Source organism: Zophobas morio, unplaced genomic scaffold, assembly GCF_036711695.1.
Source record: "Zophobas morio isolate AGI-343-1 ecotype UQ-CSIRO unplaced genomic scaffold, CSIRO_AGI_Zmor_V1 ptg000030l, whole genome shotgun sequence".
Lineage (NCBI taxonomy): Eukaryota > Metazoa > Arthropoda > Insecta > Coleoptera > Tenebrionidae > Zophobas > Zophobas morio.
Window position 1 is genome coordinate 7,751,972 of NW_026972135.1, and position 27,897 is coordinate 7,779,868.

Sequence of the window (27,897 nt, forward strand, 5' to 3'; positions counted from 1 at the left end):
TGCAATGCCAAATGGGTATTTCTTTCCTGAAATGAAAAAAAGAGTTCAATACTGTGGAACCAAAAAAAGGTAAATTATCAAACAATAAACTTTATTACAGATCTAAGTACCAACGTCTATTGCTTTTCTAGGGAGAGCTTTGAAGAGCTAAATACACCAAGCCCTTCTACAACTTTCTTTTCGAGTTCTCTTCCTCTATCATATAGTTCGTGTTGGATTTTCGTAAAGTGAAGTTTAAAAGTGTAAAAGTGTTAAAAATTATTTATCACCTAGTATTTTTTAAAATGTCCAAAGTCAAATCGTCGTTATTTTTATTTTTTTTTTTTATTTTTATTTTATTGGTTAACGTTACCCAACAGGCCGGAGGCCCAATTACAGGGTAACGGGGGACATACACAACACCCAGAGCAGGACGGGAATCGAATCCACGACCCAAGGTGTGACAGGCAAGCGCGATGCTACCTAACCCACCCGGGTCCTTTAAAAGACAAGTTGAAGGAATGGATGGAAACAAAGACGTTTTTCAAATAGAAAACGGCGAATTGTTCTGAAAGCTTGTGGGAAAATTGTAAGTACCTATAGATTATTATTAATGTTTCAAAATTCTAATGGGAAAACTAGTGGTGACATTAATTCCATAAATTTGACATTATATCTATTTCTGAAAAATAAATAAATAAATAAATAAATAAATAAAATGCGTTGTGGATTTCATGCTGTCAAAATTGTTGTCAAATTTATCATTTCAGGACTTCTACAACATTACCAGTGCAAAAATTATTATTCTTTAAATAATCTTTCAAATTACAAAATATTTGCCGGATGTCTTGACCGAATTTGGGAAAATACATTTTCTAAACAATCTCGAGAAAATCTCGATGATAATGAAAACTGGTCGAAGGTTATTTCAAGAGAACTTTCCTCGCCTCTGAAGCGTAGCCAAATAAATCTCGCTTTTTCGAAAAATTTTATTTTGTTTTTGCAATTTTTGTTTTCTGATATCCCCTTTAAAGTAAAATCCAGTGGCGTAAATAACGGTCTCACAGCTTTTTTGACTTGAATTTTTCAGTTCTTCAATCTTTCATTTTTTCGATTTCAATTTTTCGAGTTTTTGACTTTGGATTTTTCAATTTATGGATTTTGCAATTTTTCGAATTGAGTTCCTCGAGTTTTCAATTTTTAATTTTTCCATTTGAGTCGAGAAATCAAAAATAGATTGAGAAATCGGAAAACTGAAAATTCAGAAATGTCAAAATTAAAAAATATTGAGGAACTGAAAAACGGAAAAATCAAAATGTCTAAACTTTCAAACATTGAAGAATTAAAATATGGTAAAATTGAAAAATTGAAAAATCCAAACAACAAAAAATCAAAAAAATAAAAAGTTGAAAAATTGAAAAACTGAAAAATCAACAAACTGAGAAATCAAAACGCAAAAATTAAAGAAATTGGAAAATTGAAAAATCGGATAATTCAAAAATCGAAACATTGAAATATCGAAAAATCGAAAAACCGACAAATCGAAAATCGAACCATCGAAAAATTCAAAAAATGACACATCGAGAAATCGAAAAAATGAAAAGATTGAGAAATCGAGGAGTCTAAAAGTAGAGAAGTCGAAAAATTGAAAATCCGAAATACGCGGAAATCGAAAAATTGAAAAGTTAAAAATTGAAAAACTGATAAATCGAGAGATTGAACAATAAAAACATCGAATCATCCGAATCTCGATAAATCGAGACCCCAAAAAATTGAAAAATCGAAAATTTAAAAATTTTGAAAATTGAAAAATAAAAATATGGACAAGTTGAAAAATTTAGAAATTGAATTATAAAATAGTCAAAAAATTGAAAAACCAAGAAGTCAAAAAATCGAAAACTCCAATAATAATCGAAATATTGAAAAATCCCAAAACTGAAAGAAATATCCAAAAATTGAGAAATTAAAAAATTGGAAACTTGAGAAATCAAAAACCAATAAAGCAAAGTCGAAAAATCGAAGAATTGAAGAACTGAAAAATCGAAATTCTGCGAAGTCGAGAAATGGGAAAATTAAAAAATAAATTAATTGAGACCACGGAAAACTGGACATATGGCAATGTCAAAATTCGAAAAATGAAAAAATAGAATTACTAAAAACTGAAATATCAAAAAATCGAGAAATCAAAATGTAAAATTTAAAACACTGAACAATTAAAATATCGCAAAATTGAAAAATCGAGAAATCCAAACATTAAAAATCAAAAAATTAAACTTCCAAAATGTAAAATTTCAAAATCGAAAAACTGAAAAATCGACAAATCGAGAAATCGTAACTCCAGAATTTAAAAAATTGAAAAATTAAAAAAACACAGAAATTGTAAAGTTCCCAAAATTGATAATGTTGAAAAAATTGAGAAATCGAAAACATAAAATCTAAAAATCGAAAAGTCGAAAAAATTTAAAAAATCGAAAAACCAAAATGGCAAAATTAAAAAATCCAAAAATTGAAAATAGATATATGTAAGAACTGAAAACTCGAGAAATAGAAAAAATTAAAACTTTAAAAATTGAAAAGTTAAAATATGTATTGAAAAGTTGAAAAATTGAAAAATCGAAGTATAAAACAGTCGAAAAATTGAAAAATCGAAAAACTGAAAAATTCCACTGATAGAAATATCCAAAAATTGGGAAAATTAAAATTTGAAAAATCAAAAAAGCGAAGTCGAAAAATCGCAAACTTAAAAAATCGAAAAATTGAAAGTTCCAAAACCTGAAAAATCGAAAAATTTAAGAACTGAAAGATCGAAACTTTGGAAAGTCGAGAAATGGGAAAATCAAAAAATTGACTTGGAAATTGGAAAACTGAAAATTCGGAAACGTCAAAATTAAAAAAATTTGTAGAACTAAAAAACCGAAAAATCAAAATGTTCAATCTTTAAAACATTGAAGAATTAAAATATCGTAAAACTGAAAGATGGAAAAATCCAAACATCAAAAAATCAAGAAAATAAAAATTCGAAAATCTAAAATCAAAAAATCGAAAACTGAAAAATCATCAAATTGAGAAATCAAAACGCAAAAATTAAAAAAATTGGAAAATTGAAAAATCGGATAATTCAAAAATCGAAACATTGATAAAGCTAAACATCGAATAATTCAAAAATTGAGACATCAAGAAATCGAAAACATTAAAAGATTGACAAATCGAGGAGTCGAAAAGTAGAGAAGGGGAAAAATTGAAAATCCGAAATAGGCGGAAATCGAAAAATCGAAAAGTTAAAAATTGAAAAACTGATAAATCGAGAGATTGAACAATCAAAACATCGAATCATCCGAATCTCGATAAATCGAGACCACAAAAAATTGAAAAATCGAAAATTTAAAAATTTGGAAAATTGTAAAATTAAAATATAGAAAAGTTGAAAAATTCAGAAATCGAATTATAAAACAGTCAAAAAATTGAAAAATCCATAAGTCAAAAAATCGAAATATTGAAAAATTCCAAAACTGAAAGAAATATCCAAAACTTGAGAAATTAAAAAATTGGAAACTTGAGAAATCAAAAACCAGTAAAGCAAAGTCAAAAATCGAAGAATTGAAATATAGAAACTTTGCGAAGTTGAGAAATGGGAAAATCAAAAAATAAATTAATTGAGACAACGAAAAATTTAAAAATAGAAATACTGTAGAAGTGAAATATCAAAAAATCGAGAAATCGACAAATCTAAAATTTAAAACACTGAACAATTAAAATATCGCAAAATTGAAAAGTCGAGAAATCCAAACATTAAAAATCAAAAAATTAAAATTCGAAAATCTAAAATTTAAAAATCGGAAAACTGAAAAATCGACAAATCGAGAAATCGAAACTCCAGAATTTAAAAAATTTAAAAATTCATCACAATTGAGAAGGGGCGGGTGGGTGAGGCTTATATTTTGTCCGTTTTTTCTTATTATACGAAGTCTTTTTTCCTACCAAGAAACAGAAAACATATGAACTATCTTGTTGTTGGAAGAAAGCTCTATGTATTAAAAAAAAACACGAAGATTAACCCCTCCCCACTCGCCCCGATCTCAATTGTGAGGAATTTTTCATTCGTTGTTAGACCGAGGGGTGGAGCGTAATTGCAAAATACATACTTTTGAATATTTCGTTCAATTTTGTGATTTTTCAGTTTTTCGATTTTTCAATTTTAACTTTTCAATTTTTAAATTATTGATTTTTTTCGATTTTTTGAGTTTTCAGCTCTTCCATATTTCAATTTTTCAATTTTCGGAATTTTTAAATTTTCGATTGTCCATTTTTTTTTATCTTTACGATTTTCCAATATACTGAAACAATGGTTAAAGTAACCCGAAATTTTAGAAAAACCATACAGTAAAAACCAGTGGCGTAAATATTATCGTGGCAGGGGGCGGTTCGTACAAATGCAGACGAATGAAATGTGTATAAATCAAATAACTTCAACTGTTTATGTTCATATTATGGCAAATTCTGATAACACACATCAGCGGCTGCATTTGTGCTAAAAGAAAATGAAATTTGCACGTTTAAAAAATATACAAAATTTACTTACAACATCTCAAATGGGAGACATTTTTCAGCTAAATCACAACATATCCTCTTCAAAATTTTCACTTTCACTCTCATAGTCACTTTCTACCTCTTCACTGTCCGTGGGCACGTACATATCATACAGAAGCTCTTCAATTCTGTCGCTGTCACTGTCACTGTTAATGTAGTCACCTGACGATGGCGGTGACAATAAATTGTAACGGTTATCGACCATGTCATTACCTTCCTCATCACTAGGCACGTACGTATGGTATAACGGCGTTTCAAATTTGATTATTTTCTTGTTACTTTCGCCTATAGGAAGACCGTTCACTATTGAATAAAACTCTTTTGCTGTTTTCACCTCAAATCTTTCAACGATGTGTTTCCTGGAGGCGTCTCTAGCCAGTTCCACTAAAGAAGGCACCCTTGGAAGAACGTCTATTTTTTTTGCAACAACTTTCGGCAAGTTTTCTATCGTTAATATGGCAGTTCTTAATTTTGGGTTAACGCAGAAATCTAGTAAGCGCAGTACATCATAGGGAATCCATTGGTAAAACCATGATGGGGACAAGTTCAAACGAGGGACATCCCAAATTGTATACTGACCAACGGCCGATTTTTCTGAAATTAATGCAGCGATATCTTCTACGCTTAAAGTAATGTTTACGAGGTATACGACCATTACAGTTTGATACGTTAGGAGACTTTTGTACTTGTTCGTATCTAATTCTATATCTAGGTGCAGTAAAGTCCGAAAGAGGATGCAATCACCGAACCTCCTGTAGACAATGTGACACATGTCAATATCACACTTCATACCATACTCGACCATGAACAAAACGAATGTTGTGGCTTCTAGTTCTGAATCTCCAGATTCACAAATACTTCTGCCGTCCACTCTTTCGAAAAATTCTATAACGCAATTGAAATAGAAGTCGTTTGTGGACAATAAATATTCCATCCTTTCCTGGAAGGCAGAAAAGGATCTAAAAATGCAATTCGGCACCTCTTGTGACTCCAAAGCAGCTCTCACAGCCTCCGGGTGTCTCCGGACTACTGTTTTGAAGCGCTCGAAATCCATTCCCATCAAACATACTAGCAAAAATGCGTGATCTTTATTGTCATTGATCACAAATTCTAAATCGTAATTAATTAATCTATCGACTAGAAATATTTTCACGTGATTGCGGTCTTGTGATTTCTCCAAGAACTTTTGCTTGTAGACTAGGTGAAGAAATGTCTGCAAACGCAGTTTGCCACACTTGGAGTCATCGTTCATGGTATGCATGAACAGTTCCTGGAAAACAAAATTTGATACTTGATCATACATCTGCAGCGACACAAAGTCGAACGCGCTGTATGGACCAAACAATTCGGAGTCGTTATCAGTGCGACTTTCTATCGCGGGGTTGCCTCCATAATAGAGTAACATGGCTATCGTCTCGTCTAGGTATTCATCGTAGATTCCGTTCCAATAAAACCCATCCAAAATAAGGCGGAAAATGGTCTTCTTGTCTTTGTGGATAAAATTTGGGTCCAAGCCATGGTCTAGGCAGAATTTTATTTCCGCGGGGTCTGTGCTGTAGTATAATGGAACATTATTGGCGTAGTGAAAGCGGTTCAAAGAGGGTTGGGTTCTATCAAACTGTAGATGAAATGGGGAGACATCCAGGTACGAATATACAGCCATTCTGAAGCGGTAGATGGGTGGACGGTGATTGCAATGCCAAATAGGTATTTCTTTCCTGAAATGAAAAAAAGAGTTCAATACTGTGGAACTAAAAAAGGTAAATTATCAAACAATAAATTTTATTACAGATCTAAGTACCAACGTCTATTGCTTTTCTAGGAAGAGCTTTGAAGTGTTAAATATACCAAGCCCTCCTGCAACTTTCTTTTCGAGTTCTCTTCCTCTATCATATAGTTCGTGTTGGATTTTCGTAAAGCGAACTTTAAAAGTGTAAAAGTGTTAAAAATTATTTATCACCTAGTATTTTTTAAAATGTCCAAAGTCAAATCGTCTTTAAAAGACAAGTTGAATGAATGGATGGAAACAAAGACGTTTTTCAAATAGAAAACGGCGAATTGTTCTGAAAGCTTGTGGGAAAACTGTAAGTACCTATAGATTATTATTAATGTTGCAAAATTCTAATGGGAAAACTAGTGGTGAAATTAATTCCATAAATTTGACATTATATCTATTTCTGAAAAATAAATAAATAAATAAATATATAAATAAAATGCGGAAATCGAAAAATCGATAAATCGAAAATTTAAACATTGAAAAACTGATAAATCGAGAGATTGAACAATCAAAACATCGAATCATCCGAATCTCGATAAATCGAGACCCCAAAAAATTGAAAAATCGAAAATTTAAAAATTTTGAAAATTGAAAAATTAAAATATGGAAAAGTTGAAAAATTTAGGAATCGAATTATAAAACAGTCAAAAAATTGAAAAATCCAGAAGTCAAAAAATCGTAAAGTTCAATAATAATCGAAATATTGAAAAATCCCAAAACTGAAAGAAATATCCAAAAATTGAGAAATTAAAAAATTGGAAACTTGAGCAGAATTGAAAAATCTAAAGTTTACAATAAATTGAAAATCAAAAAAGTAAAAAATCGAGAATTCAAAAAAAATACAACAATTCAAAAATCGAAAAGTCGAAAAATCTAAAATTTAAAACATTGAAAAGTTAAAATATCCTAACTGGAGAAATCCAAACATTAAAAAATCAAAAAAATAAAAATTCGGAAATCTATCACAATTGAGAAGGGGCGGGCGGGTGGGGCTTATATTTTGCCCACTTTTTCTTAATATACGAAGTCTTTTTTCCGACCAAGAAACAGAAAACATATGAACTATCCTGTTGTTGGAAGAAAGCTCTATAAATAAAAAACCACGAAGATTAACCCCCTCCCCCCAGCCGCCTCGATTTCAATTGTGATGAATTTTTCATTCGTTGTTAGACCAAGGCGTGGAGCGTAATTGCAAAATACATATTTATCTACAAAAATTTACCATTTTCAACATGTTTTAAGTTTTTTGTTGTGAAAAGAAAGCTACAGGTATGATAAAAAAGTCAATCAAATATGTCAAATTAAACAAAACATAACGTTATTCAGGTGAATAAAAGTATGGTACAAACGGGCATTACAAATCGAAAAAACGAAATATTGTAAATTCGAAATACTGGAAATTAAAAAACAGGAAAATTCGATAACTGAGAAATCTAAAAATTGCATTACTAAAAAAATTGAAAATTTGAAAAATAATTGCGAGTTATAGCTATTATGACAACTAGTGTTTTATAGACAGTTTAAAAATCAAGATCGCAGTTAAAATCCGAGCGACCGAAGGGAGCGAGGATTTTATAGAGCGAGATTTTTAAACTAAAAAACACGTGTTGGCTTCAAGATTATTTCAAACACTAACAGTAATTCATCAACTCCTTTTTGATCAATTCATTACTATCAATTTTGATAAATCATTTGTGAAGCTTCATAGTATCATAGTAAGATTGCTAAATTCATAAAACTTAATTATTTAACAATTACAGTCGCAAAAGTTGTCACCTTGTTCTTTATGGCCAGAATATTCAATATTAAAGGCCACTCTAAAGGCAAAAGAAAACATAGATATTGAAAAATTTGGTGCTGTTATTTCGTATATAAAAAAATTAAATGTTGGTTATCGTGGCAAAAAATCCAACGTTCTGACACGAGAAGAAATCAAAACTTTCTTGCAAGAAGCTGATGACGGAGAATATTTATTCGAGAAGGTAAGAATTACTTAATAAGAAGTATTTTTTATACATATGAAATCGTGTAGGTTGCTTTAATCTTTGGAATTGCCGGAGCTTGCAGAAAAGCCGAATTGTGTGCTATGAAATTTGATGATATACAAGACTAGTAATGTTCTGAATATTGTTATACCTGACAGTAAAACCCACAAATAAAGAAGATTCAGTGTAGTTAATGAAGGCTTTGGTGTTAATACCATTGATTTGTATCGACGTTATGTTGCTTTACGACCCACAAATTCACCATTGAGGTTTTTTTTACACTATTATAAAGATAAATGTACTCGCCAAAATGTAGGAATTAACACCTTTGGAAAAATTACCAGAAAAATTGCAACTTTCCTCAAACTGGAAAATCCAGCTAAATACACAGGTCATTCTTTTCGCCGCAGTTAGGCAACACTCCTGGTTAACGCAGGTATTGCAATGATTACCTTTATTCTTCAAAGTAACTTTATATTCAATGCAGGCGGAGACATTACTTTGTTGAAAAGGCATGGCAGGAGGGAATCGACCAAGGTGGCAGAATCTTACATACAAGAATCTTTTGGAGAAAGAGTGAAAATTGCTCAAAAAGTTAGTCAATTAGTTGACAATGAAATCGTTATGGACAAGCCCACGAACCTAAGTTACAGTGAAGCGTGTGGCAGTTCCAGTTCTAGCTCTAGTACTAGCAAGAACACCGCTCAAAATGTTTATTTTAATAATTGTACTTTTAACTTTGGTGATAATTATTGTAAAGATTCGAAATAAAAAACTTGAAATATGCGAAATCGCATTTTAAGAAGCTATAAGATACGTTGCCAGTGACAGCGTACTTTAAGAGAACAACGTTATTTTAAATCAAAGTTAACATACGAGTTCTTATGAACCATAGAAACAGTATAAGATGTTAGTGTTTGAAAAAATAAATACACGCTCCTTTATTTCATATTAATTTTAGATATTTACTAATTTCAGATAGACGTGTTAACCCAACAACACAATTTCAATTAACAAAAACTTCAAAACACCGTGGTTTAACAACCAAATAATGTTAATGTTAGAAAACATATTATTATCTCATTTTAGTGCAAATCTGCTTAATACAGTTTATTGAAATAAAATTAATCAACACTTAATTACGATATTGTGGTGTCCCAATTTGAATTACAATTTCGCGCAGAGAAAAAAAAACGCGCGTAACTGCATTTGGATAATATGAATTTGAAAAATAAATTAATAATATTAGTCATAAACATGTAGACTTTCAGTCGCAGATGGTTAGGATTGGAATGTAGGTAGCCAGTTATTTCTGTATACTCCTGGTAAGCAAAAGTGGCATACCTAACTTGCTATCTATGAATAAAAACCTGCACAGGGCTAGGTAGAAGACGCCGAAGCACTTTGGGTACACCATTGTATTATTATTTACCTCCGTACATTTACGTTTCGTTTGACCCATCTTCTTTCCTGTGCAGGTGTTTATTCATAAAAAGAAATTTTGTAATTCTATGACTATATTAATAATATAATGAGCACCACGTACAAACAAAAAAATAAACACATATTCACTATGATCAAAATCACAAATAAATGATTGCCCAGTTCAAGCCGAAACAAACTATTACGCTTGTAAGAAAATGTTAAATGCTTCCCGTTTTTCGAGTCCACGAGATTCAATTTTCAAGGTGCTTTCTCTCAAAATGGACCAACTTTTAGATCAGTTTAAATGCCATAAATGAACTATTTGCGGGAAAATCCGGGTTTTTACCCAGAATGGTCAAGTACAAAAATTTTAAGCCGAGGTCGTTAAAGGGATTATATTTCGGTTCCTGGTAATTTTGTCAACCACCCAAATTCTAAGTAGATAGTTTTTAGATGCGTTATTAAATTTTCAAATAGGAAGTTATATCAAACTTAGAAGCATAAATAATGTTGTTAAAAATGTATTATGCTAAAATATCACAAAACAAAAAAATGTTACTTGTCAAATAATGTTGTTTTTAGAACAGCTGCTACCTACGTAGCTATTGTGTGCCTTCTAGCAATCTTGAGTGAAAAATTAAGGAGTGTGTTATAACGTATTACATGATTAAGAAAAAAACATCCACAAACTTTAGTTATAGAATATATAGAATAGAAAAATATTTGACACTACATGTTTGACTTGAAAAAAAACTGTGGCATCGGTATTTCCCTCTAAACAATTGCTATTTTACGAAACTAAAGCTAAATTTAACGTACCTTTATAACACCACACGAAGACCGATACACTAGAAATTACGCAACGCGTCTAAAAAGTCGGAGAACTTCAACTGTGATTAAGGTCGGGCGATATTTCAACTTCGAGCTTTGGCCAAAGAATATTAACAACAATGATAAGAAGCTCTCGGACGAGAAGAAGGTGATTTCTACTGCGCAGGCGCAGTTGTAAAACAGTCATTTGTTGTTACTTATTTCCTACACATTTTGGTCCTGTAATCGTTTCCAGTTTTCATTGAACTGCAAAATTTATTACGTTATAAAGTTATCCCGTTGTATAATTTCTTTAGTTAGTGCATGTCGATTTTGTTGGTATTTTTCTGGATTTTAAATTTGAAATTTCAATAGGGACGGGTAAAATTTTTGTGGAGTTTACACCGGTGCTCGTATCAGTCAAGGGATTAGGACACTGCAGGTACGAAATAAGCCAGTCGAGTGATCCGAAATTTTCTACCTGCTGTACTTTCCAATTCTAATAATCTCTAACCGAAAATATCTAGGCGTGGTTGCCAATATTAGTGACTAGCATTCCTAACTTATTTTCCAAATTCAATTTATTTATGTGCCGCTTCGCGCAAAAAAAATGTAACAATCAGTCCGGTAGTTTTAGAGATTATTATATGTCCAAAAAATCCACACGGGCAAACAGATAGATAGAGAGAGAGAGAGTGACAGTATCGGAGACTGCGGACATGGGGGTCCACCGTGAATTTATAAAGTGGGGCCCTGTGTTATTTTATACAGATGTTGTTTGGGTATTATTATTACTATTATTATTTCCGGTTTTGCTGGCGACATTGGCGTTTTGGAAAAATTATGTTGTTTTTGGAATGTTGATGACACTACCAAGAAAACAAAGCTAGTAAGAAAAATTGTGTAAGGTCATTTTGACAAAACTTGCCTCGCTTTTGAAGTACGGTCCGATAAATTCCGCTTGTTTAAAAATATATAAAATTAGATTCTGCGATTTCGTTTTGTGATAACTGTTTACCTCTATAAAGTGGCGTAATTGACATCCCCGCAACTTCTATGTCTTTAAATATGAAATATATATAGCTAACTAACGCAAAAAATGTAGACAATTTAAATTTCGCACTATATGCGTAACTTCAACTGTTTATGTTTATATTTCGACATAATTCAACCAGTAGTACAAACATCAGCGATTAAAAAAAATGAAATTTAGTTGATTTTGTGTCCTCAACGCAGAGGAAACGACTGATCGATTAATTCATACCCAGTTTTTTTTCACAAAAACGTTCATAAATTTAAAAAAATTAGGGAAAAATGTAAGATGACGGATAAATTTTGTGCAACGATTTATGAAGTTTCAAATAAACTTAAAATTTTTCACGATTTCACAGCATTCGGTTTTTTCAATTTCAAAGTTACATTGTAAAATATTGTTATACAATGTTGTTTTTTCCCAATAACCAGGATGCTAAGGGTAAAAACTCGACACAGATTCATAAACCACACATACAGGAATATGTTATTTTATAAAATTTAAAGAACATTTGTTTGGTAGAATTCTAAGATGATGTAATAATTTTTTAGGAAGGCCTTACAATTTCAAAGTTAAGTTGTAAAATGTTGCACAGTTTTGAATTTTTCCCCAAAATTCTGGATGTTTATAGCACCAGAAAAGGGGCAAATTAGCAGTAAGTAAAATGGTGCGTTTCACCCCACATTTTCTTTTATAATGTATTATAGACTTGTATTTTTCAGTTCTTCAATCTTTCATTTTTTCGACTTTCCAACTTTTGAATTTTTCAATTTATAGATTTTGCACTTTTTCGAATTGAGTTTCTCGAGTTTTAAATTTTAAATTTTTCCATTTGCAATTTTTCGTTTTAGTTTTTATAATTTTTGGTTTTTTCAGTTTCACTTTTTCGTTTCGTCAATTTCTCCATTTCAAATTTTTCAATTTTTTGTTTTTCTTTTATACAATTCTGCGATATCTTTCGTAGTTTTATAAATGTAATTTCAAAATTTCCCTAGAAAGTTCTACCCTGTTAAAAACATGTTTCATATGGTAATTTCTTGTAGAGAAATGCAAATTTTGCAACTAAGCTCCACCCTTCAGCTCAGGATGAATAAAAAATTCATCACAATTGAGAAGGGGCGGGTGGGTGGGGCTTACATTTTGTCCATTTTTTCTTAATATACGAAGTCTTTTTTCCTACCAAGAAACAGAAAACATATGAACTATCCTGTTGTTGGAAGAAATCTCTATATATTAAAAAAAAACACGAAGATTAGCCCCCTCCCACCCGCCCCGATCTCAATTGTGATGAATTTTTCATTCGTTGTTTTAGATATCCTTTAATTTCAGATAGACAAGTGTTAACCCAACAACACGACAATTTCAATTAACAGAAACTTCAATACACCGTGGTTTAACAACAAAATAATATTAATGTTAGAAAACATGTTATTATCTCATTTTAGTGCAAATCTGCTTAATATAGATTATTGAAATAAAATTATCATCATTTAATTACGATATTGTGGTGTGCCAGCTTGAATTACAATTTCGGGCTGAGGAAAAAATGAGCACCACGTGCAAACAAAAAAATAAACACATATTCAGTACTATCAAAATCACAAATAAATGATTGCTCAGTTCAAGCCGAAACAAACTATTACGCTTCTAAGAAAATGTTAAAAGCTTCCCGTTTTTCGAGTCCACGAGATTCAATTTTCAAGGTGCTTTAACTCAAAATGGACCAACTTTTAGATCACTTTAAATGCTATAAATGAACTATTTGCGGGAAAATCCGGGTTGTTACCCAGAATGGTCAAGTACAAAAATTTTAAGCCGACGTCGTTAAAGGGATTATATTTCGGTTCCTGGTAATTTTGTCAAACACCCAAATTCTAAGTAGATAGTTTTTAGATGCGTTATTAAATTTTCAAATAGGAAGTTATATCAAACTTAGAAGCATAAATAATGTTGTTAAAAATGTATGATGTTAAAATATCACAAAACAAAAAAATGTTACTTGTCAAATAATGTTGTTTTTAGAACAGCTGCTACCTACGTAGCTATTGTGTGCCTTCTAGCAATCTTGAGTGAAAAATTAAGGAGTGTGTTATAACGTATTACATGATTAAGAAAAAAACATCCACAAACTTTAGTTATAGAATATATAGAATAGAAAAATATTTGACACTACATGTTTGACTTGAAAAAAAACGGTGGCATCGGTATTTCCCTCTAAACAATTGCTATTTTACGAAACTAAAGCTAAATTTAACATACCTTTATAACACCACACGAAGACCGATACACTAGAAATTACGCAACGCGTTTAAAAAGCCGGAGAACTTCAACTGTGATTAAGGTCGGACGATATTTCAACTTCGGTCTACAGTCAACTTGGAGCTTTGGCCAAAGAATATTAACAACAATGATAAGCAGCTCTCGGACGAGAAGAAGGTGATTTCTACTGCGCAGGCGCAGTTGTAAGACAGACATTTGTTGTTATTCATTTCCTACATATTTTGGTCCTGTAATCGTATCCAGTTTTCATTGAACTGCAAAATTTATTACGTTACAAAGTTCTGCCTTTGTATAATTTCTTTAGTTAGTACATATCGATTTTGTTGTTATTTTTCTGGATTTTAAATTGGAAATTTCAATAGGGACGGGTAAAATTTTTGTAGAGTTTACATGGGTGCTCTTATCAGTCAAGGGATTAGGACACTGCAGGTACGAAATAAGCCGGTCGAGTGACCCTAAATTATCTACCTGCTGTACTTTCCAATCCTAATAATTTGTAACCGAAAATCTCTACACGTGCTGGTTAATATTACTGACCAGCATTCCTAGCTTATTTTCCAAATTCAATTTATTTAAATGCCGTTTCGCGCAATTGTTTTTTATTCAGCACGAAATTGTAAATGAAAATGGGACTCCACAATTATTGTAATTATATTTATATAAGTTTCAGTAAAAAAAATGTAACAATCTGTCCGGTAGTTTTAGAGATTATTAGATGTCTAAACAAAATCCACACGAGCAAACAGATAGATAAAGAGACAGACCCAGACATGGGGGTCCACCGTGAATTTATAAAGTGGGGCCCTGTGGTATTTTATACAGATCTTGTTTGGGTATTATTATTACTATTATTATTTTCCGTTTTGCTGGCGATATTGGCGTTTTGGAAAAATTATGTTGTTTTTGGAATGTTGATAACACTACCAAGTAAACAAAGCTAGTAAGAAAAATTGTGGAAGGTCATTTTAACAAAACCTGCCTCGCTTTTGAAGTACGGTCCGATAAATTCCCCTTCTTTAAAAATATATAAAATTAGATTCTGCGATTTCGTTTTGTGATAACTGTTAACCTCTATAAAGTGGCGTAATTGACATCCCCGCAACCCCTATGTCTTTAAATATGAAATATATATAGCTAACTAACGAAAAAATGTAGACAATTTCAATTTCGCACTATATGCGTAACTTCAACTGTTTATGTTTATACTTCGACCGAATTCAACTACTAGCACAAACATCAGCGATTAAAAAAATTTAATTTAGTTGATTTTGTGTCCTCAACGCAGAGGAAAGGACTGATCGATTAATTCATACCCAGTTTTTTTCACAAAAACATTCATAAATTTGAAGAAATTCGGGAAAAATGTAAGATGACGGATAAATTTTGACCAACGATTTATGAAGTTTCAAATAATCTTAACATCTTTCACGATTTCACAGCATTCGGTTTTGTGCAATTTCAAAGTTACATTGTAAAATATTGTTGTACAGTGTTGTTTTTTCCCAATAACCTGGATGCTAAGGGTAAAAACTCGACACAGATTCATAAACCGCACATACAGGAATATGTTGTTTTATAAAATTTATAGAACATTTGTTCGGCAAAATTCTAAGATGATGTCATAATTTTTTTACAAAATCAGAAATAAATGATCGCTCAGTTCAAACCGAAACAAACTATTACGCTTGTAAGAAAATGTTAACAGTTTCCCGTTTTTCGAGTCCACGAGATTCAATTTTCAAGGTGCTTTCACTCAAAATGGACCAACTTTTAGATGAGTTTAAATGCCATAAATGAACTATTAGCGGGAAAATCCGGGTTGTTACCCAGAATGGTCAAGTACAAAAATTTTAAGCCGACGTCGTTAAAGGGAATAAATTTCGTTTCCTGGTAATTTTGTCAACGACCCAAATTCTAAGTAGATAGTTTTCAGATGCGTTATTAAATTTTCAAATAGGTAGTTATATCAAACTTAGAAGCATAAATAATGTTGTTAAAAATGTATGATGCTAAAATATCACAAAACAAAAAAATGTTGCGTGTCAAATAATGTTGTTTTTAGAACAGCTGCTACCTACGTATCTATTGTGTGCTTTCTAGCAATCTCGAGTGAAAAATTAAGGAATGTGTTATAACGTATTATATTATTAAGAAAAAACATCCACAAACTTTAGTTATAGAATATATAGAATAGAAAAACCATTGACACTACATGTTTGACTTGAAAAAAAACTGTGGCACCGGTATTTCCCTCTAAACAATTGCTATTTTACGAAACTAAAGCTAAATTTAACGTACCTTTATAACACCACACGAAGACCGATACACTAGAAATTACGCAACGCGTCTAAAAAGCCGGAGAACTTCAACTGTGATTAAGGTCGAACGATATTTCAACTTCGGTCTACAGTCACCTTGGAGCTTTGGACAAAGAATATTAACAACAATGATAAGAAGCTCTCGGACGAGAAGAAGGTGATTTCTATTGCGCAGGCGCAGTTTTAAAACAGACATTTGTTGTTACTTATTTCCTACACATTTCGGTCCTGTAATCGTATGCAGTTTTCGTTGGACTGCAAAATTTATTGCGTTATAAAGTTCTGCCGTTGTATAGTTTCTTTAGATAGTGCATTTCGATTTTGTTGTTATTTTTCTGGATTTTAAATTTGAAATTTCAATAGGGACGGGTAAAATTTTTGTAGAGTTTACATGGGTGCTCTTATCAGTCAAGGGATTAGGACACTCCAGGTACGAAGTAAACCGGTCGAGTGACCCTAAATTTTCTACCTGCTGTACTTTCCAATCCTAATGATTTGTAACCGAAAATCTCTACACGTGGTTGTCAATATTACTAGCATTCCTAGCTTATTTTCCAAATTCAATTTATTTAAATGCCGTTTCCCGCAATTGTTTGTTATTCAGCACGAAATTGTAATTCAAAATGGGACTCCACAATTATTGTAATTAAATATATATATATACGTATCCAACCGTCGTTACCAAACCCAACATATTAAACAGACGTTACCAAGCCCGGCTGTTTTTCCGAGTATAATATAATAAATTTAATGGTTTTTGCAATAACAAACTTAAAAAAAAGTAGAGGGGTAAAATTATTCCTTGAAAAAAGTTAACACCATATTCATCCAACGTTACCAGACCCACTATGTCCAACAGCTTTCTCAGTCCCATTTCAGTATAAATAACACAGTTAACCGACGTTATCAATCCCGACATTGTTGCCACATTAAATTTATGGAAAATCGCTTCACATTGTATTGATCTGTAAAATTTCTTGTGTATCTTGAAAGTTGGATTTACAACCAGTGGATATGCAAAAGTGTCACAAAAGAAAATAAGGAAAACCAAAAATATATCTTATCTGCCTGTCTTTTTGACGCCATGAGTGCCATGACAAACGGATAACTCATTAATAAAATAAACGCCAAGGCGATTTTTTTATTAACAGATATGCAAGTTTGATAGACATTAGTAACATTTTCTTTTTACTAGTTGTACATGTCTATCGAGTTAGTTCAACTAAAATTTGGATACATATTCCCACCTAATATTTTAAGAAAATGTATAAAATAACATAATTTTACACTTGCGATTTATTAATGCAATTTTTATTTGACCTTAGGCTTACAGATTTGTAAAAAAAATGTTATGTTATCTAACCTTTTCTTACACATTACATAAATCACAAATTAAGATTTTTTAATATTAACATCCTAAAAAAATCGAAATTTTTACCACAAAATGGTACAATATGTGTTAGAAACTTTAAGATTGATTTAGAGATCTAAAATTGCATATTCTTTAAGAGTAACTTTAATATTTCAAATTATTAATTAAAAAATTTAAGAACGCTAAACTAGTATTAAAAAGACCCTCTTCAAAATAGTTACAATGCTCCATAGCAATTATTTAATCAATACTTGTTAATAAGGGCGATTAATAATCGCCTATTAACAAACGAGTTGGTTGCAATACTTCTCCGGTGATTGCAATTTCATACACGAAACTGCTAAAAATCAGTTCCAAATTTCATGATATTTATAACATTTAAATAAAAAAATTCACATCAAGTGCGCGGGGGTATATCTGATTGCTGTATTAACCCATTAATATATAAATCGTTTGTTAATAGCAGTAATTAATGAATGATTTAGAGACAGAATCACCAAAAAATGTTTTTAAGCCTAGCTGGCAGCTTTAGAAGCACAACAAAATTCTCTATAATTTTCTGCAATTTTAAGCTTGTCTCTGTCTATATTGTTAAATAGAAAAAAATAATTTCATGAATTATCGGTAATCTTAGTGTCAAAACTCAATGCATAAAACGTTTGCAAATTTACAGGCCCTCGAAGGATCTCGATCCCTTAATAATATTTAGCGTGGCAAACGCTACAATGAAATTAGTACATGTGAAGTCCATGTGTCGTTTTTAGTTTTCGTGTACATATTTTGTCTGAACCATATGAATTCTGCAAAATAATCCTTATGCTTGCTGAGACACATTTTAAGACTTTCATCTTTCTCTAGATTGTCTGTCATCTAAGTATACCGGGTGTCCCACGTAACACTTTCGGGCACAATAACTCAGGTATTTTTGAACGGATTGTTATGAAATTTGAAATGTAGGTATTTTGATAGATGAGGATTAATATGAACCGGTGAGAATAATCATTATCTTGAAAAAGTAAATTTTCCATGCCTTAATTTAATTTTGAAATAATTAACTTTAATTAATTTGCATCACTTGATTAAACATGAAAAATAAATACTGTATGCAAAATTTCATCTCCGAAATACGTCTGGTTAGCCAAACCGATAAATTATTGCGAAAATAATTCCAAAAATTATTAAAGGATAGGTTACTATGGAACAAGAAACTGCTATCCTCGCATTTTGGACACCCTTGCGGGAATTTGATACCTGTTTGCCAAGCGTTATTTTTTGAATTTTAAGAAAATACTAATTTTCAGTCACTAATTTTTTTGAGACAGCTGTATAACCAAATCTAAAAAATATTAATGCAGTGATAAATCACAAGTATAAAGTCATCATATTTTGCATATTTAAGATAGGATTTATTTAGCAAAATTTTGAAGTGATGTCATCAATTGTTTTTTAGGGTGGATGAGCAAATACATTCTGATCAAAGATTTACCATGTTTATGATAATCTTAAACATCTCCATGATTTTAAAACATTTGGTTTTGCAGTTCCTGATTAAATTAATAAATTAAATCACGCATTCAATAACTTTTTTGTGTCATCCTGTTTATGCAAATTCAAAAAATGTGAATAAAATTTATACCGCAAAATTTTGATGTTTCATAATTTTGATTTTTTTCCAAAATTCTGCACTTTTCGGATAAAACTCAATACGTAGTCAAACTACATGTGTAGGACTATGTTATTTCATACAATTTAAAACCCATTTACTATGTGCAATTTTAAAGTGACGTCATCACATTGTTGGTGAGGACGATTAGACAAATTTTGGTTAGCGTTTTACCATCTACATGATATTCCTAATATACTCGTAAATACAAAATTTGACAACAATCGCCCCGTACTTTCGGAGATTATCTGCCTAATAAAAATCCGGGTCTGCAGACAGACGGACAGACGGAAATGGGAGACCTATTTCTTCGTCCTGTAGGGGTAATGAAAGGTCGAAAAAACGTAGAAGTAGAGAGTCGGCCGATGGACTTGATTACAATACTTCCTTTACTTACGCTCAGTAAGTAAAAATTTAACTAAATGCGAAATTCTAACGAACAGAAATAAAACATTTGCCGACAAATATATTCATTAAAAAAAAATTTAATAAAAACTAAATGTTGCTTTAAAAAGATTGTTGTCGAAATTTACCAATAGATGTACAAATTAGATGTAGTTATAAGAATGATCTCTGTCAATTAATATCAAGTGAGAATCAATTAATTTAGAATATAATCAAGTTCCTATTTTCAAATAAAAATTAAGTAAAATATGGATACGTAGATCATTATAGCGAATTTGAAAATAAGAGAGGATTAAAAAAAAACTACACTTACAGAAGTATACAATTTTGCACTTTTCAAATTACATTCAGTTAAACGCTTTGGTGACCTGACCTGACCACGTTCATTATAACTATAAATGCTCATTCACAATGGGCATAAAGCATAAGGATGTCATAAGGATTAATGCATAAGAATTTATGTTTAGTGCTCTATTATGCTTCTATTCGTTTACAATGAGCATAATGCTTAGGACATCCTTATGCTTTATGCCTATTGTGAATGAGCACTTATGCTCATTGTGAACGAATACAACCATGGAGCACTAAACATAAATTCATATGCATTAATGCTTATGACACCTTATGCTTTATGCCCTTTGTGAATGAGCACTAAGGCATAATTATGCAAAATTTTGCGGAGTCGTTTTCTAATTTCTGAAATTAATTGTCAAATGTTGTATAATTTTTATATATTTTTCAAAAAATTGACATATATCGTCTACTAAATATAAATACAACGATCTGATTTAAAAAAAATAATTTTTAACTTTCATTTGTTTTTATCTACGACATAGAACTTTTGTTTTTTAAATGACACCAGACACTCTGAATATTTTTTTAAGATTCATGTAGAGATTTTTTCTAAATTTATTGATATATCATAGTGTACATAATACGTTAATATTTTCAAACATTAATAATTTAATACATCATATTTGCAATAAAATGTCTTGAGTTAATAATGTTTTCGTATAGAAGTTTAATTTTCAAATTTAAAACTCCTATACATTAATAAGTGTTATAAACCGTGTTAAACTTGCTGTGTAACAAAAATTTTGGTACATTTTTCCGTCACAGTTACCTTGCTAAAAAAATTAAATTAATTTTTACCGCAACTTTTTAACAAAATGCGAAACATGGTACATCAATGTATTCAGAAAAAAAAAATCACAAGAATTAAAAAAAATATCTAGGATGTCATTTAAAAAACAAAAGTTGAATGTCATAGGCAAAAAAAAGAAAAAAATCAGTTTTACAATTAAGATCGCAATACATTTAAAATGATTTAATTTGATCTATTCAAAAAAATAATATAGCTACGGTCCCGGGCTTTTTTTTTCGAACATATGGTATATTTAAACTAAAAAACCTTATCTTTATTATTTTTATTAAACATAAGGCTGAATTATGTATTTAGTTAATTAGCATTTTACCCCCGTCTCCACGATAATCCTAAACTGTATCTATAATTTCAAAATAATCTGTATAGTATATAATTTTGGAAATTGTCTCTAACAAGAACGGCGGACAAATGACAATGAAAGACATAATTTTTCATATTCTAGGTATAATAAGAGTTATGTAACATCGAGAAAACATGAAACTAGCCATTCCTCAAACGATTCATTGTAAAAATGCTTTATTAATTCAAATAACATATTTTTACTTCATGCAAGCAGTCAGATACAAGTAGAATAAGAAAAGCACTCATGATTTTCTTAAATACTGAACTGATCTGATAGAATGCAGTGTTGCAGATTTACGGATCTGGTAACGTTGGTCCGATGTGGACGATTTTATGCAGGCAGATATTATATACAGCTAAGCGACACGACGCCCTCTGCAGAAAAGGGGAATGAACTATTTCTGTATAAAATTTGACGTTCAACAGTTTTACCAGACCCACTTTTTTATTTCAATTTTTAATTGTACTGGGCTCAAGAAGGCGATATACATGGTTAAACGTTATCAGACCCGAACCCGGGTCTGGTAACGTCTCAAAAGGTCTGGTAACGTTTACTAGATGTATCGAGTCGGGACTGTGTAGGCGGTATAACAACTATATATATATAATTTTCAGTAAAAAAATTGATTAGAGATTATTATATGTCTAAACAAAATCCACACGGGCAAACAGATAGAGAGACAGACAGAGACATGGGGGTGCACCGTGAATTTATAAAGTGGGGCCCTGTGGTATTTTATACAGATGTTGTTTGGGTATTATTATTTCTACTATTATTTTCGGTTTTGCTGGCGACATTGGCGTTTTGGAAAAATTATGTTGTTTTTGGAATGTTGATGTCACTACCAAGAAAACAAAGCTAGTAAGAAAAATTGTGTAAGGTCATTTTGACAAAACTTGCCTCGCTTTAGAAGTACGGTCCGATAAATTCCGCTTCTTTAAAAATATATAAAATTAGATTCTGCGATTTCGTTTTGTGATAACTGTTAACCTCTATAAAGTGGCGTAATTGACATCCCCGCAACCCCTATGTCTTTAAATATGAAATATATATAGCTAACTAACGCAAAAAATGTAGATAATTTCAATTTCGCACTATATTCGTAACTTCCAACTGTTTATGTTTATACTTCGACCGAATTCAACTACTAGCACAAACATCAGCGATTAAAAAAAAATGAAATTTGGTTGATTTTGTGTCGTCAACGCAGAGGAAAGGACTGATCGATTAATTCATACACAGTTTTTCTCACAAAAACGTTCATAAATTTGAAGAAATTTGGGAAAAATGTAAGATGACGGATAAATTTTGACCAACGATTTATGAAGTTTCAAATAATCTTAAAATTTTTCACGATTTCACAGCATTCGGTTTTTGCAATTTCAAAGTTACGTTGTAAAATATTGTTATACAATGTTGTTTTTTTCCCAATAACCTGGATGCTAAGGGTAAAAACTCGACACAGATTCATAAACCGCACATACAGGAATATGTTGTTTTATAAAATTTAAAGAACATTTGTTCGGCAAAATTCTAAGATGATGTCATAATTTTTTTGGAAAGAGTTACAATTTCAAAGTTAAGTTGTAAAATTTTACACAGTTTTGAATTTTTCCCCAAAAATCTGGATGTTTATAGCACCAAAAAAAAGACAAATTAGCAGTAAGTAAAATGGTGCGTTTCGCCCCACATTTTCTTTTTTAATTTATTATAGACTTGAATTTTTCAGTTCTTCAATCTTTCATTTTTTTTGTTTGTTTCATTTTTTCGACTTTACAACTTTTGAATTTTTCAATTTATAGATTTTGCACTTTTTCGAATTGAGTTTCTCGAGTTTTAATTTTTAATTTTTCCATTTGCAATTTTTCGTTTTAGTTTTTTCAGTTTCACTTTTTCTTAATTTTTCGTTTCAATTTTTCCATTTGAAATTTTTCAATTTTTTGTTTTTCTTTTATACAATTCTGCGATATCTTTCGTAGTTTTATAAATGTAATTTCAAAATTTCCCTAGAAAGTTCTACCCTTTTAAAAACATGTTTCATATGGTAATTTATTGTAGAGAAATGCAAATTTTGCAACTAAGCTCCACCCTTCAGCTCAGGATGAATAAAAAATTCATCACAATTGAGAAGGGGCGGGTGGGTGGGGCTTATATTTTGTGCATTTTTTCTTAATATACGAAGTCTTTTTTCCTACCAAGAAATAGAAAACATATGAACAATCCTGTTGTTGGAAGAAAGCTCTATTTATAAACAAAAACACGAAGATTAACCCCCCCCCCTACTCGCCCCGATCTCAATTGTGATGCATTTTTCATTCGTTGCTAGACTGAGGGGTGGAGCGTAATTGCAAAATACATATTTATTTCTTTACAAAAATTTACCATTTTCAAGATGTTTTAAGTTTTTTGTTGTGAAAAGAAGGCTACAGGTATGATAAAAAAGTCAAAGTCAATCAAATCTGTCAAATTAAACAAAACATTTTGGCAAATGACATACCTTCTAAGAAAATAGGGGCGGGTGGGCGGGCCTAGCACTTGCTCAGATAAGAGTGATTTTGGCAGACGCCATACCCTCTGAATAAATACAGGGCGGGTGGGCGGGGCTATTACTTGCGATGGTAAAACTTATTTTGGCAAATGACAAACTCTGAGGAAATAGGGAGCGGGTGGGCGGGACTAGCACTTGCTAAGATAAAACTTATTTTGCCCCTATTAAACTTGCAAAAACTTATTAAATTTAAAAGGTGTTAAATTGCATATTTCCATCGTATCGAGCTAAATTCCTAAATCTGATTGGATATTTATTTTTTAACAACTCAGTCCTTAATTTTTCTGAGACACCCTGCACATCAAAATTAAAAAAATATTAATTATAAATTAAAAATAAATTACAAGTATAGACTCATCATATTTTGCACATTTAAGATAGGGTATATTCAGCAATATTTTGAGGTGACGTCATCAATTTTCTAGGGGGGATGCGCAAATACATTTTATGAATGAATGCAGTGATCAATCATTTAAGAAAAAATCACTTTTACAATTTTAGGATCTTGCCCACTGTTTTCTTGGGGGATTTGTCATTTGCCAAAATCAGTTTTATCTTACTCAGTACTAGCTGAGATTAGACAGATTTTAGTAAATAGCATTCTATAACAAAATAAAGGGCGGGTGGGCGAGGCTAGTACTTGCTAAGAGCAGACTGATTTTGGCAAATGACATACCTTCCAAGAAAAGAGAGGGTGGGTGGGCGGGGATACCACCTGCTAAGATAAGAGTGATTTTGGTAAATGAGATACCCTCTAAGAAAAGAGAGGGCGGGTAGGCGGGGCTAGTACCTACTAAAATAAGACCGATTTTGGCAAATGACAAACCCTCTAAGAAAATAGAGGGCAAGATCCTAAAGTTATTTAATTATATCATACTTACGATGCGTAAGCATAGCAAGTATGATATAATTAAAAGTGGCATTGCAAGTCAAAGAGTCAAAGTAAATATGCATAAAGTTGAAAAAGTGAAAATGTTTTAAATTATAATTATTTGAAATGAAAACTAGAAAAATTGTAATTCAAAAGTTGCAGAAATTTGCGAAAATCGGTCTTTTTTAGCAGGTATACTAGCCCCGCCCATCCGCCCTCTATTTTCTTAGAGGGTATGTCATTTGCAAAAATCGCTCTTATCTTACCACGCACTAGCCCCGCCCACCCGCCCTTTCTTTGCTTAGAGGGTATCTCATTTGCCAAAATCACTATCATCTTAGCGGGTAGTAGCCCCGCCCACCCATCCTCTCTTTTCTTGGAAGGTATGTCATTTGCCAAAATCAGTGTTATCTAATCAAGTTCTAAGTACCTGATAAAATAAGATGTACTTTGGCAGATGATATACCCTCTAAAAAAAGAGAGGGTGGGTGGGCGGGGCTAGTAGCTGCTAAGATAAAACTGATTTTGTATAATAAGATACAAGTTTTTTAAGATTATCGTAAGCATGGTATATCGTTAATCATTTTTTTTTCATTTATAGCCTCCAAAAAAACGATGACGTCATTTTATAATTTTGTAGAACAAATGTTTCTTAAATTTTATAGCATATTGTGCACATTTTAGCAAAATTTTGAGATGACATCATCAATTTTTTGGAGGGGATAACCAAGTATATTTTGATTAAAAATTTATTATGCTTACCAAAAATCTGGACATTTTGGGTAAAAACTCAACAAGGAATCATAAACTACATGTTATTTTATATGTACAATTTAAAACCCATTTTCTATGTACAATTTTGAAATGACGTCATCACATTATTGGTGGCGATGATTAGACAAATTTTGGTTAGCGTTTTACCAACCTAATATAAATACAAAATTTGGCAACAATCGGCCCAGTACTTTCGGAGATTATCTGTCTAATAAAAATCAGGACGGCAGACAGACAGACCGACGGACTCAATGACAAAATGAGGTGAAATGTTAAAAAGATACACAAAAAAAACTTTACGACAAAAATTGACTTTTTATTAAAAAAAAAGCAATAAAAAAACATGATAAAGTACCTTAAAATACATGAAAAAACAGGTAAAAAAAGCTTAAATATATGAAAATAAAAAATGTCCTGCATGTGTGAAAAATGTAAATAATTGTATCAATATTGTATTTTTCGTACTCTAATGGTCATGACCCATCAAGAGAAAATATGAAAGTAACCAGTTGCCCAATAGACTGGATTATATAGTCTTGCCTTCGGTATACAATGGTTTTCAAAATTAGTACAGCTCCATTGTTTCGAAAATCGGATGGTTTTCTTCTACTAGCGTCTTGAATAGATCGCAACTGCCTTCACGATGTCATGTAGAACTTCTTTCTACCTATAAATATGACAGAATTTATTTTTCTACTCGAGCTAAAAGCAGACAAAACCACTTACCGTCTTGGACTCCTCTTTGAACTAGGGTAGGATTTTTTACGAGAATGCCTAGCTAGCTAGCTAGGGATACTGCGAGACTGCAATAAATTGCTTGCCACACTAAAACCCCTCCATCTTCACTTGAAACTTTTCAACGATATATTTTAGAAGGACCTCCATTTTTTTCGAAACAACTTTTGGCAAGTTTTCTATAATTAAAAAAGTCGAAAAAAATTATGACGCAGTTAAATTAGAAGTCGTTGGTAGACAATAAATATTGCATCCTTTCCATGAAGACAGAGAAGGGTCTACAAATACAATCCGGCACTTGTTCTGACTTCAGACTCTTACAGCTTCCGGATGTTTCCTGACGACTATTTCGAAGCGATCAAAATCGATACCCATCTAACATATTAGAAAAAAAGTGTGATCATTATTGTCGTCGACCACAAATTCTAAATCAAAATTAATCAGTCTGTCGACGAGAGATATTTTGACGTGAGTGCGGTCTTGAGACTTTTCCAAAAACTTTTGCTTCAAAAACAAAATTTTACACTTCATCGTACATTATCCACATCGCTGTCATCTCGTCTAAAGTTTCGTCGTACTTTCCGTTCCAATGAAATTCATCCAAAACAAGGTGAAAAATGGTTTTCTTGTCTTTTTCGACAAAATTTGGGTCCACCCCATGGTCGAGACAGTATTTTATTTTCGCGAGTCTGTGTTGTAATATAATGGAACATTAACGTAGTGAAAGCCGTCCAAAGAAGATCGGTTTCTATCAAACTGTATTCAACAAGCATTCTAAAGCGTTAATAGGTGGGCGGTGGTTGCAAAAGCAAGTAGATGGTGGAAGATTTCTTTTCTTTTTTGAAATGAAAAAAGGAACTTAACACTTTCAATGGTAATGCGGGTTTTGAAATATTTCTAAACATGATTTTAGAAGCTATGGACCAGTTTTTTCCCATCGTTCGGAAAACACAATTTTCCAGATCAAGAAAAGCAGAAATAAATAATAACCGCTTTACCTATAAACTAAAAAAAAAAAAATGCGTAATACAGTAAGAATATTCTATGATTTAACTGTTAATAATTTAATAAACAAAATAATTTTCAAGTCTTATAAAAAATTAGATAAGACCGAAATTTCGAAGGCTAAAAAGTTTGCAAATGATCTGTATGTAACTAAATCTACAAACAAGGTTAAAGCTAGTGTACCTAGATAATTATGAGAAGAGTAAGGCAAAGAGCGTGATTCATCTGCGACTGAAAGTCTCTACATGTTTATGACTGATATTATTAATTTATTTTTCAAATTCAAATTATCCAAACGCAGTTACGCGCGTTTTTTTTTTCTCAGCGCGAAATTGTAATTCAAACTGGGACACCACAATATCGTAATTAAGTAATGATTTTTATTTCAATAATCTATATTAAGCAGATTTGCACTAAAATGAGATAATAACATATTTTCTAATATTAATATTATTTTGTTGTTAAACCACGGTATTTTAAAGTTTTTGTTAATTGAAATTGTCATGTTGTTGGGTTAACTCGTGTCTATCTGAAATTAAAGAATATCTAAAATTAATATGAAATAAAGGACTGTTTATTTATTTAACTCGAGAAGCAAATTTATGGAATTTTCACCGTTGTCTTCAAAATTATTTCACACACTGAGTTTTTGTGTATCAAATACTGTATGCAAGATTGAAATAATTTGTCTACATGTTTTCTCAATTTTCAGGAATGGTAACACTTTCTGTGAAAGTTTGGCGGTTTGTTTCACTAGTCCCACGAAACTAGCATTTGGACATCTTACAAAAAGGTTAGTCTTTTCCTCTTGCGTTTTCGTTT